At 35.9% G+C, this 16,110-nt stretch overlaps 1 protein-coding gene and 1 pseudogene across 28 annotated transcripts in view; one reads left to right on the top strand and one right to left on the bottom strand.

Moving 5' to 3' along the window:
- LOC119532323 (ABI family member 3 binding protein) overlaps positions 1-16,110 on the top strand; it is a 277,976-nt gene that overhangs the window by 71,795 nt on the left and 190,071 nt on the right. The gene's annotated exons all lie outside the window — the stretch shown is intronic.
- On the bottom strand, positions 136-870 carry LOC119532428 (annotated as a pseudogene).

Here is a 16,110-nt window from a genome sequence, read left to right as displayed (position 1 = left end):
TCTAATATTTCTCTTGTTCTTTTATATATTTGTAAAACAAATGTGTATATATATGTATGTCTATATGTATGTAGATATATAGATGTGTATATATATAAATTTATATATATACATACACAAACAGTTGGATATAAATTAAAGGCCTGCTTGCACACCAAAGCCAGTTTCTTTAGGTGGTTCAGTTGACCTCCCACTGGCTCACAAGAGAAGTATCCACTCCTTGACCCAAGTTATGGAATTTTGCCCATTTTGAGCCTATCAATAATTTCTTCAATATTCTTTGGAGTCTGATCTTCACAGTAATAGTCATTTATTTGACAATTGGTGCATTTACACAGGCCCCTAAACATTCCACTTCTATAAGAGTGAAAAGTTTGTCAGATATAGTCTACTCAACTTCTATTCTAAGCTTTATCGGAATGGCCTCCAGTATGCTGTCAGAAACACGAGAAGGAACCAGACAGAAGCATGCAACGTATAGTAGCCCTGAATGTGATAGTTTCCAACCAGTTTGCATAAAAAGTTGCTTCTTCATATCCTCTCACTGGGGGCACTTGTGAAACTTCAGCAGCCTTGTTCATAGCCGAGATGGGCAACCATCCATTCTGTCTTTGGGCTAAATCCAGGAGTGGAAGCACAGCTGCTGCTTTATGCCTTTCTGGATTGTTTTTAATTGCCTCTCTTCTCTTATAAGTTTTCTGGTGTGAAATCAAATGGAATATCTGGGTTATTCTCAGTAGTATTTCTGGGCACAAATAAAGCTCCTCAAGCTCCATTTCGCACAGCTGTCTTATGCAAATTCCTTGTATGTCTTCCCCACTGGGTGGTGAGGCCAGCCGAACGGGGCTGGAGTGCCACGGAGAAGAACATGGCAGGCTCCAGAACTGGTTAATTTTATGGTGAACAAATATTCACATAATTAGTATAGGCTAAAATAATCTTAAAGCTGAAATGACCAGAGATTAAGAAGGCAACTCAGGAATTTATCCCACACCACAGTCATTGCTAAGAATGTCAATGATCATTGTAGTACTGTGCAAAAAGCTTATTTCGTATATTCTGGATAAATTGGAGTTACTCTATTTTTAAATAATTATTATAATAAGATAAATAAGACTTGACTTTGTTAGTGATGAAACAGAAATCTGAGGCTTTAAAATTAATTTACTTCTGTAACTTATATTTAATGACAGCAATAAAACAATGTAGCTCATTTCCTGGGTGATCACAATTTGGAGTTGCCTTCAAGCAAGAGATATATTCACAATCTTAAAAGTAATATGAAATTGGAAAACAGCTTGGCAGTTTCTTAAAAAATTAAACATAAACTTACCATGCAGTCCAGCAATTCTACACCCAAGTATCTACCCAAGAGAAATAAAACGTATGTCCACAAAAAGACCTGTATGCTAATGTTCATGGCAGCATTATTCCTAATAACCCAAAAATTGGAGACAATCCAAACATTCATTGGCTGGAGAATGGATAAACAAAATGTGGTATATCCATACCAGGAAGTGCTATTCAGCAATAAAATGGAATGAATTTCTGATACAACATAGATGGATGAACTTCAAAAATACTATGCTAAGTGAAATTAAACCAGACTCAAAAGAAAACATAATGTATGTTTCCATTTTATATGTATTTTTTATTTTAAATTGAAATACTTTCAAACTTACAGAATAGTTACAAACAAAACACAAACCACATACAGAGAATTTCAACATACCTCTATCCCCCCAGATAACCATATCCACCAATTTTAACATTTTACCACATTTACCGTATCATTCTATCTATCCATCAATTTATCAATCCATCTATCTATTTATCAATCCATTTTCTGAACATCATGCTCTTTGAATGATTAATACTGCCATGTACATTTCCTAAGAATAAGAATATTCATTTATGTATCCACTTCAAGTACAGTTATCAAGTTCAAGAAATTTAACACTTGATATAAAGCTTGCAGTCCATATTCCATTTTTTCATGTCCCAATAATGTTTTTTTTTTTTGAGTCTTCTGCTCCTCCCTTTTTAGATTCCATCTAGGGATCATGTATTGTCTTTAATTGTCATTGACTCTTTAGTTGCTTTTTCTTTTTCTTTTCAATTATGGGAACATATATACAACATAAATTCCCATGTCAATCACTCCCAGGCATACCATTCAGGGGGATTAATCATATTCACAATATTGCAGTACCCTCCCTATTTTCCATTACTAAAACTTTCTCATCTCCCCAACAGACACTGTACACCTGTTTTGTATTAACTCTCTATTCTTCCTGCCCCCAGCCCCTGGAAACTTGTACTCTAATTTCTGTCTCTATGGGCTTGCCTAGTCTCTAATAATTTCTTTCTAGCTACCATGGGGTTAAACTTAATATCCTAAACCTTTAACAATCTCATTTGCTTTGGCACCAACTTAATACACACACTATATTCCCATACTCCTCTATCCCCCATCTTTAGTAATTCTTGTCCCCAATCAATGTTTGTACATTATGAGTGCAAAACCACTGATTTTTCATTATGTTTTATGCATTTGCCTTTTAGATTCCATGGGAAGTAAAAATGGAGTTATGAACCAAAATACAATGGTACTGGCATTTATATTTACCTCCGTCATTATCCTTACCATAGACCTTAATTTCTTCCATTGTCTAATGTCCTTTACTGTTTACCTGCAGAACTTTCTTTAGCACCTCTTATAGGGTCAGTCTAGTGGTGACAGACTCCCACAGCTTTTGTATATATGGGAATGTCTTAATCTCACCCTCATTTTTGAAAGACAGTTTTGCCAGACATAGAATTCTTTGTTGGCAATGTTTTGCATTCAGCACTTTAAATATGTCATCCCACTGCCTTTTTGCCTCCATGGTTTCTGACAAGAAATTGGCACTTAATCTTAGTATGGCTCCCTTGTATGTGACATGTTGCTTCTCTCTTGTGGCTTTCAAAATTCTTTCTTATCTTTAGCATTTGACAGTTTGATTTAATATGCTGAAGCATAGGACTATAGGGGTTTATCCTGCTTAGAGTTTGTTGAGTATTTCTTTGAATAGTTACTCTGCTCCCTTTCCTCTTTCTTCTCCTTCTGGGACTCCCACAAGTGTATTGGTACACTTAATGGTATGCCATAGCTTCCTTAGGCTCCACTCACTTTTCTTTATTCTTTCTTTCTTCTGTTCCTCAGACTGAATGATTTCAATTTTACTGATTCTTTCTTCTGCCATCTCCAATCTGCTTTTGAACCCCTCTAGGAAATTTTATATTTCTGTTATTATGGTTGTTCTTGTTTGCTAATGCTGCCATTTTGCAAAACACCAGAAATGGACTGGCTTTTATAAAGGGGTTTTATTTGGTTACAAAGTTACAGTCTTAAGGCCATAAAGTGTCCAAGGTAAGATATCAACAGTAGGGTACCTTCTTGGAGAAAAGCCATTGGCATCTGGAAAACCTCTGTTAGCTGGGAAGGCACGTGGCTGGCATTTGCTTGCTCCTAGGCTGCATTCCAAAATGGCGTTCTCCAAAATGTCAGCATCAGCTTCCAATGACTGTCTTCAAAATGTCTCTCTAACTGCAGCTGCTCTGGACTTCCTCTGTCTGAGCTTTTATATGGCTTGGTAAACTAATCAATTACCATGCTGAATGGGCAGGGCCACACCTCCATGGAGATAATCTCATCAAAGGTGTCACCCACAGTTGGGTGGGTCACATCTCCATGGAAACAACCTAATCCAAAGATTCCAACCTAATCAACACTAATACATCTGCCCTCACAATATTGCATTGAAGAACATGGAGTTTTGGGGGCATAATACATCCAACCCAGCACAATGATCTTCAGCTCTGTTTGGTTCCTTTTCATAATTTCCACCTCTTTCTGTGTTTATCTGTTGTTTTCCTGATTTCCTTTAGTTCTTTGCCCATGTTTTCCTTTAGCTCTTTAAACATATCTAGAATCATTTTAAAAAGTCTTCATCTGGTTTGTCTCAGGTCTGGTCCTCCTCATTAATGGTTTCCAGCATTTTCATTTTCTCCTATGCCTGGGCCATCACTTCCTGTTTCTTTGCATGTTTTGCAATCTTTCATTGAAACCTGGACACTTTGTTATTTAATGTGTTATCACTGGAATTTAGACTCTGAGGCATTTGTTCTTTTAAGCTTGTATCTAACTGATGTTATGACAGACTTTCTCTAAATGCCAGGAGCTAACAAAAAAACAAAGAAGAAGGGGAAAAGAGAATATCTTTCCCAGTCTTTGCAGATTGATCTGTACAGGTGCTCTCCTTCAGGGCTTATCCATATAATGAGTTTACAGAATAGCTCCAGGCCAAAGCATGGGGGCCTTCTTGATCCTTTCTGCACACTCCTCTTGGCATGCATCCTATCTTGGGCATGTGTGAATGATCCTAGGAATTCCCTTGTTTACACAGATATAAATTCCCCTCTTCCCTAGGAAACAGTTTTCTCACAGTCCTGGCCCCTGCACTGTGTATCCTACAGCCAGCAGTCTCTTGCCCCAGGCAGCCACTTAACTGCTCCCCCAGTGTTCTGTGGGAGAGCTCAGAGAGCTACATGCAGGGCAAGTTCTGGGATAATGAGTCCCTCAGGCTGCCACTAGACAGATCAAACCAGACAAATGTGCCGGAGTATGTGCTTAAGGATTACTCTGCTGCCAGTGGAACCAGGACCAGGAATCTACATGCTGGGATCATGGGCCTGTTCCACACCAAGCCACTGAGGGGTGGGAGAGGGGTCAGACAGGATGCCAGAAGATCCTATTGCTTTTAATTAGCTTTTTTCTTGATTTGGCACTGACCCTGTTACCACAATCTTTTAACTGTTTTCTGGAGCTTTGAGAATGATATTTCTGCCAGTTCTTGCTGGTTATTCAAAGCTGCTGTGGGGGGATGGAGCCCTGAAACATCTCATTCTGCTGTCGTGCTGGATGGGGCCACAACCCTTTGCCATGCAGCTGTTCTGTAGGGTTAAATAGTCCTTCAGTAAGTCTAAGTCACATGCATTGAAACGGGTTTGAGGATGGAAGAAGTTCAAAATCAAGGTGTTGGCAAGGCAATGCTTTTTCCTGAAGCCTGTGGTATTCTGGGGCTGGTTGCTAGAGATCCTTGGTCCTTGATTTTTCTGTCACGTGGCAATATACATGGCAATGTCTTCACCTCTCTCTCAAAGAGCAAGAAACTCCCTGGACATGGACTCCCTTTTTTTAATAGTCACTTAGTGGTAACTCAGTGTTGGTTCTGGGTCCACTCTGTGCAACCCGTCAGTCTCTTAGTCAGCCAGTTGGTGACTCCCTCAGGGCTGCCTCAGCAACCCTCCATTTATATTATGTTACCAGAAAAGTGGAAAGTAGAGGGGCAGTTGCCTGGAGCTGAGGTTGGGACCAAGGAGTAATTGAAATTGGGCATAAGGGAACATTTTAGGGCAATGAACATATTCTCAAACTGGATTGTGGTGATGGCTGCACAATTCTACAAATCACTAAAAATCATTGAATTGTACACTAACAGTGGGTCAATTTTATGGTGTGTAAATTATATTTCACTAAAGCTGCTAAAAACTAGTGTGCAAAAGCCACATACATTCTCTCCATATGACTATGAAAATACTTGTCCTCTTTTTCATATTTGAGGTACAGTTTGGGAATCCCATGAAAAAATAAAACAATTTTCTAGAAATGATTAGGATAGACTTTTCATAAACAAATTCATTTTCTTGTTTTTCTTGGATTTTCCTGCATTTTGATAGGAATGTAGTATTTTGTCTGGTTGAGGTGCTAGAGAAATTCTAGAGTATTAGACTGGGAGTGGACTGAGGTTGTCCAATTGACGGAGAAAAATGAACCTTCAAGAGGACAGATGACCTAAAGTCAAAGAGAGTTAGAGACAAAGTTGATGCCAGAGCCTCTCCTGTTTCTTCCACATCATACCATTAAGAACGGATGCTCTGCTAAAATGTTAATGCAAGTGATCCGTTCTGGAGCCTCCTCAAGTCTCATGGACTACTCTTCCTCAGTACATGAGGCCACTTAATCACATGCTCACCATGGTTTAGTCATTGTTCCCTAGTCTGTGGAAGGCTTCTGAGACTGTAAGTTCTCAAAGTAAGAAGTGTCCAATCAGCACTGGGTATTTATGATCTGGACAAATTACAAGCGATTCATGATGATTTCCGATGTCTAGACAGTGATGGTTCTATCTCCAATGTTTTCGTTTGTGAAATTGGAAAAATAAAGAGCCAAGTTTTCAAAAGAAAATTTTATGCTTGTTTGACGAATGCCAACATTTTAGAAGAGAGCAAAGTTTTCATTTTGTTATTAAGAATATTTCCAGTTTGATCCCTAGAACAATGTTTCACAATGGAACAAGTTAATCTTGTACATGTCAGAATTCTTAAAGGGTTGGTGGAAGTTGTGCATTTTCTGCTTTGTCCTGTAAAGGAGCATTTTGATTAAATTGGACATCTATATGGTCATAAGTATTTATTGTTTATCCAAATTGGAGTTATTGAGAGAAGGAAAGAAAAAGGAGTATAGATCACCATCCCATTTGGGGAAATTGCCCAAATAGAATGATATTAACTGGAATGATAGCTTTTCTGTGTTTTTGATAGCCAGTCAATCTGGGAATTGTTAGGGCAGGCAATTTGTTTTCTTATTAAACATGTTTAAAATTTATTCACTTTCATCTTAATGGAAATCCCTACCTGACATGAGAAGATCAGTGTTATTCTTTCTTGCCCAAAGAAGTTCACTCATGCCTGGTGATCCATCAGCTGGGAGTGAGAAGGAAAAAGTCATCAGTGACCAGTACTTAGCCTTCCAGTGAAGATGAAGCCGTGATAAGATGCTGTCTATGTTTATGAAAAGCATTTATAAGTGTCATCATTAGTGTCTATTGTAAATAGAAGAATTTATACTTTAATTTTCTTGGTAAATAGCATTACATAAGCAAACATCTGGAGAGAAAAAAATAGATACAATTTTTCCTTGTTCTCAGGAGCGTGGAAATTTTATATTACACTACAAACGGCATTTAAAATTTTAGTATAATCAAGAAAGGTTGATACTTTTTGAAGAGACTGAAAGTGAAAGAAGCTTACATGAAAGAGTACATATTTTATGATTCTATTTAATTGATGTTCCAAAACAAGCAAACTGATCTGTGGTAGTAAAAATCAAAACAGTATTTGCCTCTGGGAGGATGGGGTAGGAATTGATGGGGTAGGGACATGAGAAAACTTGCTGGGTTGATGGTAATATTCTAAATCTTGATATGAGTTTGGGTTATACTGATATATGGCATTTGGGGAAAAAATCAGCAAATGTAAAGTTAAGATTTATGTATTTCCTTATATGTAAATTTTATCACAAAAGGGAGATATGGATACATATGAAACTCTAATGATATGCATGCTGAAGTGTTTAAGAGTGAAGACTACTGATGTGAAATTAACTTTGAAATTCATTTAAAATAAGATGAATTGATGGATGAATAGAGGGATAGAGGGATAGGAGATGAATAAATATGTAATAAAATAAGCAGAGTAAGGTATTAATCATAGACTTTTGATGGTGGCTCTCTGTGTACTGTACAGTTGTTTCAACTTTTTCAATTTTCCAACTTTTCAGTTTGTTTGAAAGTTTTTATAATAAAATATAAAAATAACTTGTCTTTCAAAGATTGTTTAGATTTAGAGACACATAACTGATGTTCAGAAGTCAAGAGTGATTTTCCAAACATATTTTTTTTTTTTTACATTTTACCTTACATGCTGCAGAAATTATAATTCTAGAAAACCTTAATTCACAGTTTGTTAAAGAGCAAAACATATGTAAAATTCTCATGATAGGAAATTTAACAGAGTTGTAAGTGAGACCCTTTTTTCTCCATACTGTACTGCATATCTGTAAATGTCTTTCAAAAGTCATTGGGCCATTAATTTTATTTTTGATACACTGAATTTGTAAAGAGTAATGGTTCTTAACTTAAGGATACATCTGAATTACCTGAACAGCTTGTTAAAACACAGATTGCTGGGCCCCACCCCAGAGTTTCAGATTCAGTAGGTCTGGAATGGGGTCTGAGAAGTTTCACTTCTAACAAGTTCCGGGTGATGCTGATATTCTCATTAAGGACTAGACTTTGAAAGCCTGGCCTGGAGCCCATCCCACCTTCCATCAGGAGAATCCATTACCATCATTCTTGACATTAAATAGTGAGAGAATATAAGCACATCTTCTCCAGGGGTTTTCATAAAAATAAAAAAAAAAGAATAAAAAGAAGGGAAATAGTTTTCCTCAAATCCTTAAATTGCTTCTCTGTTGAATGTCTTCCTTTTCTTTTTCACTTATTAAAAAAAATTACTACAAGTCAACCAGTTCTCTAGAGGGGTACAGAAAAAGTATTACAAAATATATTTTGACACCTCAATATTTTCCCCCTTGCTTCTCCACTTGCATTTGGCACATCCTCATGGAATAAAACTATTTTCATAATTAGTTTAACAAAACGTAAGGGGCACATCTTGGTACCTCCTTTCATGCCATTCCTCTCATCAGATATGGAGCCCCTCTATTCTAGCCTCATTGTTCTCATTGTACTCTAATAGGGCGACGCTGAAATCATTGACAAATTCATGTGCCTTGCTTACTAGATTACATGGTATTTGTGATGAGACGTCATGTTTGAATTTATAGCACGAATACATAGTACCTAGTACTGAATAAATAGATAAAATGAAAAGCAAAGGAGTAAAACTGCATATTTCCCCAAAGCAAATATAAATTTTATTTAGGCTTTGTTGTTTGAAGTTAACCATGTCACTATATCTCTTTTTTATAGCAAGTATATTGATTACATGTAGTTAACCCTCCCACACTCCACCCAGAAAAAAAACAAGCACAACAACCACAATAACATGCTCTATATTTTCAGGAGTAATATTAGGAGAATTATATCACCTGAGTGTGTGCAAATAACAACTGTGTATGCTGCCAGTTCCTTCAGATGAGATTTCTCCTTAAGAATGAGAGGCTGTTGACTTAGAAGAAAGCCTATGAAAAATTATTTTCCTACTTTGCTGTTGGTTGAGTTACAAAGTAGGTAATGTAGTTATTCCTCCTTTGGTAAAATGATTAGCTCTGCTAAGCGGTGCTGAAATGTCAACATTAGCAAGCTCCTTCTGTCTCATTCCAGTCATCCAAAGTCACCAGACAGTGAAGCATTGGCCTGAGGAATCAGGGCACTGGGAATTCTGACCAAGGTGGAGTCTGTGGTTGTTTTAGCTGAAATAGAATTCATATATATAAACAGTTGTGTGCACAGATATTAAGTGGCCCATTTGGAAGAAGAGATCCCCCCTCAGCTTTGTAGCAAACGTCATTTTCTTCTAAATTCAATAGCAAACATCCTCCGAGTATTTGGTGACCGTAATGTCCTAATGAAAAGTTAACTAGGTGACTCCTAGGGGTAATAGGTCTACGAAAGTTACTTTGGTGTGGCTTTTTGAGGGGAGCTTTCCAGGTGAGCTGGGACTTTTCATTTTCTGAATTCTGAGAGCACGTATTGCACGTGGGAACATGTCCTCCAGCTGGCAGACTCACGACAAGGCATCTTGGAAAGGGAACGTGCTGTTCTGCTTACCCTGGAGCAGAAATCACGAGACGCTGTAGTTTGAACTTCTTGCTAACACATGATCATGTATGAGTAAAGTCAAATTCTGAGTTTATTTAAAGACGCCCATTCCCTGGCACTATTCATGTGGTTTGTGGGATTCTTACCACAACTTTTTTTCCGTACAATTTTTAAATGTATTTTTTTCCCTTAGATTTATAAAAACCTTGCCTTATCTAATGATTTATAGGGATTTTGTATTTTCAGATCTGTGCTTACACAAGGCAAGTAGGGATGTCTTCTGTCCAACTCTAAATTATGTGCTGTTAATTCACCATATGCTGAATACCCAGGATCTCCTTTTGTCTGTTATTCTTTTTTGTAGTGAAGATCCCTGATTCACCCTCTGAGTTTTATATATTTGGTGAAATAAGTTCATTTGTAAATTGGGGAGTACAATGTCTAAAGTGCTTGTGACTGATTACTATCCAGTGCACACCTTGGCACCAGACCTCCCACCACCATTATCCCTCATTACCAGTGACAGCTGAATCAGAAGGCAGGGAAGCTAGAAATCAAAGGCATGTGATATGAAGGGCGGGCTGGGTGGCAGCAGCTTGAGGCCTTTAGCTAGAGATTAGTATGGCAAGTTGGTTATCCTTATCAAGTCCCCCATCTTTTTTAGTAGCAATAATTTTGCATTGCCTTTTGTGAACATGGCTGTTGTATACAGCCACAAATAAAAGATGGCTTGAATGGTGGCATTTAGGGTTCTGTAGTATCAGTTATCTCCTCTTTCTGGAAGATGTTGTAGAGTCCTTGCATGTTTAACACAGATTAGCTTTTTGCAAGATCTCGGAAATTCTCTTTTGGATATTGACAAAACTCCATTCTGTAGCTGGGATGAGAATATTGAGAATCTGTGGGATTCTGAGAAAGGATTCCAATCTAGGGACCAAGGAAGTCAGGACTCCATGGGATATATGGGATTGATAGTTGAAAAGTAAGACTTGAAACTTAAAAAAGATTTGCCTAGCAATAACTCTGTGGTATTTGTTTTTTCTTTTAATTAAAGAAAAAAAAAGGGTGTTTGTTTTGCAAGTTTGGGTTAAGTATCATCAATTCCTGAATCTGCTATGAAGTTTCTGCTCAGAAACTTGGGGCATCTGTCAGGAACGAATGACAGTTCTCCTCCTACCAGCTTCTCTCCCACTCGGGGTCTGTCTCCTCTGCTGAATACCATGGGATGCACTTTGTGGTCAAGACTGTTCTAAAAATGTATAGAGTAATGTTTGTATGACAAAAATCTTGTGTCCTTAGGACTCCCCTTTAGCTGTTTCTTGCTTATATCACGTTTCTTGGCATTTAGAAGAGCTGCCACTTGGGTGTAATGCATATATTTATTGAGCACACTGACGAAGCCTCAAGTGCTTTTAATTACAATTCTGCACCAAAACAATTTAATTCATTCTACCTGGTGTCATTGTGCCACTGCAGAATAGTATATGACCTTTTATCTCCGTAACAACCTTATGCAGACTCTCCTGATGGAGATTATTCAAGCATCTGGCCATTACAACACTGGTGGAAGTGGTTTTTAGCATTAAAAGTAGTTTTAATAATGTTTAAAATTATTACTCAATAGTCTTTAATCTTCATTCTCCTTAAAATATTTAACTGAAGCTGCCTTCTTTTTTCTACTGTCGAGAAATTCCACAGCTATCACTGGCTTTCAGGTTGTTGCTTCTGTTGTTATTGGTAAGAAAAACCCTGCCATAGATTACAGACTGCAAGTTCCTATTTAAATATCAGGAACAACAGGAGATACTTGTATAAATGCCTTTGCCATAACTGGTTTTCTTTTTCCTTCTAATACCTTTCCTTGAATCATGGTACTGGGCTCAGAGAGAGTCATTTTGAGCACCAAGTCTGTGTTATGTGATCTTACTTTAACACCCTATGGCTTAAAACAAATATTAAATTTTTGCCAAGTCCTATGTTAAAATTCTGGTTTGTATAACTTAGCATTACAGTTCAATCAAATAAATCTATGCTGCCAACTATGACTTTCTGGAAGCTTTTGAATGTGTTGTCAGACAGTAACTGCCCTGTTGGTACATAAACTCAAGATGTGACATGTTGATAGCTCCTTAGTAAGTTACTGTGACCATAAAGGCATTGGAATGCTTTCCATTTGCCATCTACTCTCTAAGAAGAATGTAGAATACCTTTGAAACCCAGACTCTCCAGTTACTAGAGGATAATAATGCCTGATAAAGACTTGCTAATTTATGTGTATGTACTATTTGATGAATGGCTTGATTTTGAGACTCAACCATGTTGTTATCAATATAAACAGCTATGTTTTATTGTTGAGTAGTATCTCATTGTATAGATACACCACAATATGTTTATCTATTCAACCGCTGATGTCATTTGGGTTATTTCCAGTTTGGAGCGGCTTTGAATATTTTTGTACGTGTCTTGTGTGGACTTATGTTTCCATTTCTCCTGGGTAAATATGCCTAGAAATGAAATTAATGGGTTATTTGGTAACTGCCAAACAGTTTTTCCAAGTGGTCATATTGTTTAACAATCCCACTCTAAATGAATGAGAGTTCCAATTGCTCCAAATCCTGCCTAACACTTATTATTGACAGTGCTTTTAATTTCAGCCATTTTTATGTGTGTGGTATCTCACTGTGGTTTTAATTTGCATTTCCTTGATGCTAATGATATTGACTGGGAGATGTCAAACTATAACCTGAAGGCCAAATCCATCCCACTGCTTTATATAAATATGGTTTCATTGAAACACAGCCATGTCCATTCTTTTCTATAACGTCTATAACCACATTTGCACTACAATAGCAGAGTTAAATAGTTGCAACAGAGACCATTTGGCCTGCAAAGCCTAAAATATTTAATATCTGACCTTTCAGAAACATTTGAGAACTTCTGATGCTGAGCATCTTTTCATGTGTTTATTGGCTCTTCATAAATCTCTTTTATTATTCATATATAATCTACTAAAATATTTTTCCCCTTTTTCTTAAGTGTTTTATCTCCTAATTATTATTAGAGTTGAAAGAAATCTTTTCCATATTCTGGATACAATTCCTTCAATAAACATATGTACAGCAAATATTTTCTCCCACACTATAGCTTGCTTTTCATTTTCTAGTTAGTCCTTTTAAAGTTCAGAACATTAAAATTTTGATAAAGTCCAATTTATCAGGTTTTTAAATCTATGCTTCACATTTTGGGGGGCGTATCTAAAAAATGGGAACTCTGTAATTTTATGCATGATTTTTCTGTAAACCTACAACTTCTCTAAAAAAAAAAACTTTGCCTAACTGAAGGTCTCAAAGATTTTCTTCTATTTTTTTTCCTATATTTTATTGTTTCTGCTCATAAGTTTAGATCTAGGATCCATCAGAAGTTATTTGTCATATAGAATGCCATGTATGGTTCTAGGCCCTTGGTTTTTTTTGTTTGTTTGTTTGTTTGGTTTTCCATTTAGATATCCAGTTGTTTCAGCACCATTTGTTTGAAAGACTTTCCTTTGTCAGTTAAATGTCCTTGGCGTCTTGGCTGAAAATCAACTGACCACATATGTGTGGGTTTATTTCAGGATTCTTTATTCTTTTTCATTGGTTTCTATGTATATCTTTATGGCAATACCATACTTTCTTGATTACATTGCAGTAAGTCTTCAAATCAGGTAGTGTAAGTCCTTCAGCTTTGTTTTTCATTTTTGAAATTGTTATAGCTAATCTAAATCCTTTTCCTTTCCACATAAATCTTAGAATCAGCTTGTCAAGTTCTACAAAAATTCCATTTGGATTTTTATTTGGATTGCTTTGAATCCATAGATCAGTTTGAGGGAAATTAACCTCTTAACAATATTGAGTGTCCTGACACTTGAACATGGCAAACTCTCCATTTATTTAGGTCTTCTTTAATTCTTTTTAATATTGTTTTGTGAAGTGTCTGAAATGTTTTATACTCTTTACTACTGTAAATGAACTTCAAAAAACTTCATTTTCACATTGCTCATTGGTGGTATATAGAAATACAATTGATTTATATATAGTCCTTTAATCCTGGATAGCACCTGTAGTACAATACTGAATAAAATTGGTGAGCCTGGACATCCTTGCCTTATTCCAGATCTCAGGTTGAGAGCTTTAAGTCTAAACTACTGTTAAATATGATTTTACTTGTATATTTTTCATAGGTAACTTTTTTAGGTTGACAAAATTTCTTTCAATTTCTTGTTGAATTCTGTCAAATGTTTTTTCTACATCTATTACTATGATCATATGATGTTTCTCTTTATGATGAATACATATATTGGTTTCTGAATTCTTAGGATAAACTCCACATAGTCATGACTGGACATTGAATCTAGATTGTAAATTTATTGACACAAACCTGTCCAAAATATTTTCTTAAACATTCCCTTAAAAATATTCCCTTATAAACATTGTAATGTCTATGTGTTCTGAAGTGTTGGTCTCCTTTCTTATTCCTGACATTGATAATTAGTGTCTTCTCTCTTATTTCTTGTTAGAGTTTTATAAATTTTGTTGTGCTTACCCAAAAGTACCAGCTTGGGTTTCACAGATTTTTTTTTTTTCTGTTATTTGTCCAATTTTTATTTATTTGACTTGTTTTACTTTTTACCCTTTTACTTATTTTTGTGTTTAATTTGCCCTTTTTTTCTAAAGGTAGAGGCTTAGATCTTTGATTTTAGAACTTTCTTCTGGTTTAATATAAGAAGTTAATGCTATTTATTTCCAACCCAGCATTTATTTAGCTGTATCTCACAAGTTTTGATGTGTTTTGTTTTCATATTCATTCAGTTTTAAATATTTTCTAATTTCTTTTGTGATTTTTCTGAACCATGGAAATTTAGAAGACTTTTTTTGTTTATTTACATATATTTGGATACTTTTATGTTTTATTATCATTTTACATGTCTCAGATCATGGCCAGGATATGATCTATCTTAGTGACTTTTCCACGAGCATTTGAAAAGAGTCTGTTTCCCCCTGAGGTTATTGGAGGGGTCCTAAAAATGTAGAGTAATTCAAGTTTCTTGATATTGTTGTTCAAGTCTTTTAAATGTTTACAGATTTTCTGTCTTCTTTTGCTGTTAATTACAGAGAGAGAAGTGTTGAAATCTTCAACTATAATTTTGGATTTGCCTATGTCTCCTTTCAGTTCTTTCAATTTTTTTCTTCATGAATTTTGAAGCTCTTGTGCTAGGCAGATACACATTTAGGATTGTTACATCCTTTTGATTAGTTGGCCCCTTCATCATTATGTAATATCCCTCTTTATCCCTATAATATTTCTTGTTCTGAAGTCTACTTTGGTATTAATGTAGTCATTTCTGCTTTTTATTAGTAGCATTATAAGGTATATTCTTTTCTATCATTTTAATTTTCAACCTACTTCTATATATTTTAAATGATTTTCTTGTAATATCATTACAAAATTTAAGCCAGTGTTTTTCAAACTGTTGGTCATGACCCATTTTGTGCACTATGAAATCAATTTAGTGGGTTGCAATCAGCATTTAGAGAAAAGCAAAATAGAATAGAGCAGAAAAAATATCAGAAATCAACACACATAAAAAGAATAAGCATGGTTTCATAACAACGTGCTCCAGATGGGTATATGTATAGGTATAGTTATAGATACAGGCATAGACATAGACATAGGTATACTGGATTTTGAAATAAAATTTATTTCATACTATGGGTCATATTTGGAAGGCTATATCTATCTCACAATAATTATAAACAAAAGAACTATGGGAGAGAGCTTGCCTTCCACAAGACTTTCATTAATTCTCATATACATGGTCATGAGGTAAGAAACTTTTCCTTAAACATGAAATACAAAAGCAGCACTATATATCCTGGACAGTGTGCTTTGCTCTATTTATACTTGTTTCTGTTTTCTTATCGTGTTATAGGAGTTTTCTTTCTTTCTCTCCCTCTAGACTACAAATTCCCTGAGATTATTTTTCTATTTTCAGTCCTTAGCCCTGAATCCTAGCACATATAAGCCACTCTAGTATTTGTTGATTTACTGAGTTAATGAATGAAATATCCTTATTCAGAAGTATTTGTTTTATTCTTATTTTTCTGGTGGAAGAGACTAAGGGACAGAAACAATAAATCTCTCTAAAGGTATACAAAATGATAGTGATTTAAAATGTCAGATTCTCACCACTTTTTTCTACCAGAACATGATGTCTCTTTTTTCTATGAGACCCCTGAAAAGTCTGAAAACACGCAATAGATTAGAGAGCCCATCATTGCTAATTTTAGTACTGTTCTGCATTAGTGCACGGCCAAATAACTCAATCCTCTAAATCTCTTCCATTTCAACACAAGTTCACTGGAAAGAGCACTGCTGTCTTTAGTAGCTCCTATCTCATCACAGA

This window comes from Choloepus didactylus, chromosome 1 (assembly GCF_015220235.1).
Source record: "Choloepus didactylus isolate mChoDid1 chromosome 1, mChoDid1.pri, whole genome shotgun sequence".
NCBI classification, from domain to species: Eukaryota; Metazoa; Chordata; class Mammalia; order Pilosa; family Megalonychidae; genus Choloepus; species Choloepus didactylus.
The sequence above is the reverse complement of the archived record's forward strand: the minus strand, read 5'-3'. Positions and strand labels throughout refer to the sequence as shown.